We start from the raw sequence: 6,159 nt of genomic DNA on the forward strand, positions 1-6,159 counted from the left end.
AACAGCCCTTCTCAGGGAACTCTGGGAATTGTTGCTCTGGGAGGGGAATACGGGTCTCCTATAATCTCTAAAGCACCTTTAACAAACTGCAACTCCCAGAATTATTTTGTGGAAGCTGGCTTCTGCAATGGACATAGCAGAAATGATTAGTGATTTGTTTTGAATGATCTTATTCGGAAGTATGTCAGCTTGTCAGAAAGCTGCATTAGTTATAAAAATATGTAGGGGTGTGTGTGTGTGTGTGTGTGTGTGTGTGTGTGTGTGTATATATAATTTTGTTGATCTCTTGTCTGCTTTTTCATTCTATTGATCAACAGTCTGTGGACAAAAAATAGCAGTTATATCATTGAATCCAAGACTGCACAGTTCCTTACACAGGAGTTCTGCTCTAATACTGAAGTTAAAAATGAAATTCCAACTCTACAGTTCTTTGATTCTACGGCATCTTAAATCTTCATCTTCTAGAGTAGCTAAGACTCCAATATTGACGTTTGGAAGGAAGAATCTTTGGGTCGCCATTATTATGCTGAAGTTTTATGTCATGGCAGCTAATGTTGGTATTAATTTTTCTCTCTTTCCTAATTACAAAAATCATTACATCTGTACTTAATTAGCCTCATATTTTTGTACTAATTACTTTCACATGCCATTGACTGCTGTTAATGCCTTTTTTGGATGGCGGCAAACGACGTTTTTTATTTATGTTCAGTTTGACTACACTTTCTGCCTCCTAAATTTGTAGCGCAGCAGAACATGAGCCCCTTTCAGGCATTCCGCATGTGCAGGTACCGAATGCATGAAGTAGCCAGTGAGAATGAGTGGATAGCTTTACCCCAGAGGCCTGTGCCTCGTCTAGGAGGTGTGTGATTGGCTCCAGTCTGAAGGGGACTACATACATACATACATACATACATACATACATACATCAGGATGGGGAACCGAGTCAATCTGGGTTCCCAGCCCCATGCAGGGAGGCCTAGTAGACTGGACACACATGATATATGGATGATATATCTGCTACAATGTTTTGCAGTAAATGTGCCTTCCCTCAAGATCCCCACTTCTGTCGTACAGTATTGCGTCTACCCAGAACAGAAGGTTGTATCTAACTAAGTTCTACTCATTGAACTTACTCTACTCATAACCCATTGAACTTAATCTACTTAAGTTAGTCATCTCCATTCATTTCAGTGGGGCTACTCTGAGGATGACTAATATTTGGATAATGTGATGCTTCCCCAAGTCCTTCTGTTGTTGCTGTTGCCCCAGTTCCTTCTCAGGCAAACGAGTGAGTGAGTCAGTATGTTCTGTAGGATAACTTAGAGCCCAACAGCAGGTACTCGGACTGGATCCAGACTACAGCATTTATTTGCCATTATGAATAAGAAGGATGTTTCTTTGTTAATCATTCTTCAAACCTTTGCCTGCAGTAGCGTTCTTTGTTAAAGAGCATAGACGACAATGACGTTAAAGGTGCGTAAATACAGCATCTCTATTATTTTGATGACAATCTTTGGCATCAGGCGTGAACAGATCAAGGTCCCCATCAAACGTTTTTAAGATTGACAGATGAGGCAAGATGAACTCTCCCACTCACTGTGCTGAAAATGAAAAGCAGGTGTGGGCTGGCGCGTTTTCGGTCACGATGACTGCAACTTTGCTGCGTGGCTGCCTTTATTTTATTTTGAGAGCTCCACAAATTGTACTTCTCCACCTTCCAGTTGTCCTTTACTTCCCTGATAGCCCCATGGTGAGCCCAACTGTGTGAAGATTTAACCAAGGTCTTCATGGTATGTTTTGAGTGTTCACCGTACAGAAAGTACCTTATATTTTTCATATTAAGTCTATACCGGTGTAGCCAACCTTGTACCCTCTGGTAGACTACAACTAGGGCTTTTTTTCAGCCAGAAATCAGTTTTGGCACCTCTCAGGTGGGCGCCATAAGAGAACAAGGAAAGTATTCATGGTGAGTTCTGGCACCTCTTTTTCTAGAAAAATAGCACTGACTAGAACTCTTATCAGCCCCAACTGGCATGACCAACGACCGGGGATGATGGCGTGGAAATTGTGGTCTAAAACATCTAGACTGTATAATGTTATATGTCCAAACTATAGACATATATGAGGCCCCCATGACACTTGTCAGCTGCAGGCACCCATAAAAACAGACACTGGCATAATATCCTAGAAGCAATAATAACAAAGCAGATATTAGCAGAAAGCTGTAGCTCAGTGGTAGAGCTTCTGATTTGCACACAGAAGGACCAGGTCCAATGCCCGCTATTTCCACGTAGGGCCCTGAGCACATTATTTGTATCAGTACCAGACTTTTTAATAACGTGGTCCATGTCACACCCTCTTAAGGATTTCCAGTTGTCTAACTATTATAACCTGGTTGCTAATAAAAGCTGGCAAAATGCTGAAAATGCAGGGTCATATTGTCCATAAGTAAAGATTAAGGTAAAGCCAACTCTGAGCCTTTTGTTATGTTTTATCCAGGTATCTGTCTAATTTTTTTGAATGCTGCCTCCCTGAATGTGGCTACCTTTTCACAGGTCCACTACATGCACCCACTCCATGAAATTGCAGGGTGAGTGGGTCAGACAAATGAGTGAGGTGCCTCTTTTCCATTTTCCATGCCCTCTTTTTCATCGAGGCTGACACTGATTTGAAGGGAAACTTGCCCCACATGGCAGCCCAGTCTGCCTCTTTGATAGAAGATTGCCAGTCTGAGTACCAGATAAGTCACAGCCCATTAGCTGCACCCATGTCCTGCTGGAGTAATATATCCTTTGAGACCGGCCCATGGTACAACCTTCAGGAATATTTTGAAAAACAATGAAGTTAAGAGCTCATCTGCATTTTGAAAATCTCATCTTTCAACAGGGGAACATTCAAGCACCATGTGCCGGAGGATTTAACCACATTAGGCAGCTGCATCACAAGAGAAACCAGAGCACATGATCTGAAATAGCAGTTGTATTACTATGATATGCAGTAACATATTGAGATAAGAAAGAGGCAGCAAGAAAAAAAAGTCTAACCAAAAGCAATTTTGAGGCATTGGCAGGGAAAATAATAATAATGACCAGCTGGAATGGAGACAGCTCTGTCTGTTGGCCCAGCTACACATTATTTTATTGGACACATCAGTGCCTCAAATAAAATATTGTGTATTTAGGCCAACAGACAGAGCTGTCTCCATTCCAGCTGGTCATTATACAAACAATTATGTAACCCTAATATTTGCTTACATTTATTTGCCTACGTTTACTTGTTGTCCCCCCGCCGCTTCCTTTTAATTTTGTGTTGTGCCTAGTAGGTTGTAAGCTTGCAGGCCCCAAATTTTAGGTGCTTTTAATATGAAATTATTAATAGTGTTAATATTTCTTTTCTTTTTACCTTTAAGTGAAATAGGCACATTTCTGCACCCACAAGCAAGGCCTCTGTATAAAGAAAATTCATCCTGTTCCTCATTGCCACTTTGAAGGCTGTACATTAGGTGTTGTCAGGGGCTTGTGAATACTTGTTGTATTCTTATTGTTTGAAGTGTTGGCCATCCACAGCATCTCACAAACAGCTTTTGATTTTTCCACCCTGTTTTAAAAAAAACAATTTTCACTGTGACAGGTGGGGCTATTCTTGAAACATAAGTCCAAAAGTCCTCCCAAGGGCACTGAACTAGTCATGCCTATAGGTCTATACCAATATTATACAAATCCAAGGAATATAGATTCCTCCATGACTACCAGGCAGAAGTGATCAGGGAATGCTCTGTCATCATTAGGACATTCCTTACTTTATATTGCCACAAGTTCAGAATGACATGCAAAAGATCTGTTTATTGCACATTTTTTTTTCTTTTTAAAATAGATTTCTATTAAAGATTTCTTAGTTTACAAAAATATGTGCATTACCTTTTTTCAAGTTGTGTTTTCTACAGATCAGCTTCATTTCTTTTTCATTTCTTGTGAGACATTATAGAATTAGAATTTCTGAGGGCATATTTGCTTGCGGCTCAGGTCAGCTTGACCTGATTTGCTAGGATGCATCTTTACACACACCTGATAAATCCACCTACAGCAACACTGATAGTAAATTGAATACAGTGCAATTAACTAAGGTTAAATAATCTGTAAGATACCTCTGGTAGGATATTTATGTTTTTCATCCATTACAATTGTTAGTGACACCCCCAACCCCACGCGGTCTTTCCAAAGGACAGAATCTGAAACCAGCAATGTTTCAAAGAATACCTAGGCTTTCCTTTTACAGTGGTACCTCAGGTTAAGTACTTAATTCGTTCCGGAGGTCCGTACTTAACCTGAAACTGTTCTTAACCTGAAGCACCACTTTAGCTAATGGGGCCTCCTGCTGCTGCTGCGCCGCCGGAGCACAATTTCTGTTCTCATCCTGAAGCAAAGTTCTTAACCTGAAGCACTATTTCTGGGTTAGCGGAGTCTGTAACCTGAAGCGTATGTAACCTGAAGCGTATGTAACCCGAGGTACCACTGTATTATGGAAAACTAAAGATAGGATCCTGACTTAAGAGTGCAATCCTAACTATGTCTACTTAAATGTAAACCCCACTGAGATCAATGGCCTTTACTCCCAGGCAAATAGGATTAGGACTGCAGCTTAGTCACACTGAAATCAATGGGACATATTAGTCATGATTAATGAAATCCTACTGATTTTGATGTTACTAAAGGACGACTAACTTTGTCTGGATCCAGTTAAAATAATTTCAAATTCTGGAATAATTTTTCTGGCACCTCATTTGGATATATAGTTTCTCTCAGTAAAAGTAATCTGGTTGGCCAAAATTATTGCACATGTCATCACATCTATCTAAATCTGAAGGCATAGGAGCCCAGAATCTTGCTGCAGGTCTGGGGTTGGACCTGGGTCCTCTGATAGAAGAAAGGTGTCAGAAACTAATTATCTTGCAGGTGCCCAGTGGGTCGATTTGCTTAATAAGATATGATGCTAAGGTAATCACTGTTAGCAAAGTCACTTAAATAATGCAAATGTCCAGAGAAAAAATAACACTTTACTGACGAAACTGAATGAAAACAGTGTCTAATTTGAAGAGAAAACTTGTTTGTAGTGAGCACAAACAGGAACACCATTGCTCTGCCCCACCAATCCCAAAGGGCACCAGCCATCACTGCCTCCTCTGGGTTTGAGTGCTAACTCTACTCTGCCAAAACCTTGGTATGAAGCCTGTGACATGGGCCCTGTTGCAATGGTTCATTTATTTATGGTTTATTCTTCCCTATTACTGAGTTTTATTTTAAATGTCTCATATTTTATTTACCGTTTCTTTCCCTTCTCTTTCCCCAAGATTCCAGAGCATCAATATTTGAAAAAGTGTCTTCACATGTTTCATTTGTTGCCTTTAAAAAGTGAGCAGGCAAAATCTTAATAGCAGAAATAAACATCAACAGGTTTCTGTGGGTGCGTTTTGATTTCAAACCCGTCTTTCTTCGAAGTAATGTTCCCAGGGTGGATTACAGTATAAAATAGGGTTGCCATATGTCCTGGAAAACTCGGACATGTCCTCTTTTGGCGAACCAACATGCCAATCTGGGCAAATTTTTTCATTTTAAAGGAAATGTCTGGGTTTGGGGGGATTTTTTGGGCTCGGGCTGCTTTGCATACCATGACCACAGCCAGTCCTCTTTTTTGCACTTCAAGATATAGCAACCCTAGTATAAAATCCGGTAACAATAAAATCATATTTTTAATGCTGGCAGGCCCATGTAGCTGTTTATAATTTTCTTGAGTAGCCAGCCATTTTGATTATAGTTTTGTTTTGCTTTTAATGTCTTTTAGATCACTGTACACCACCCTGACATTTTGTGTGAGGGCAGAATATAAATTATTTTATAAGCACTTAATAAATATAACAGGCGAATTAAAAATAAAAACTGAAGGAGGCAAATGACGAAACAGAGGAGGCAGACAACAAATTAATTCAATTCAATTTCTCCTGTCTTCCTACAAGGGCTGCTAGGGATAGGTGTCAGCTGTGGCAATGGAAGGCAACTTTCAGGATTTTGCGTTCTGGATTTCCTTTGGACAATCAGTCCCATGTGGAGCGGCCATTACATCTAAGAAAATCTCTTTAGGACCACAGCCATGGTTTAAGGTTAA

Source organism: Podarcis pityusensis (genome assembly GCF_964106645.2).
Source record: "Podarcis pityusensis genome assembly, chromosome: 12".
NCBI lineage: Eukaryota > Metazoa > Chordata > Lepidosauria > Squamata > Lacertidae > Podarcis > Podarcis pityusensis.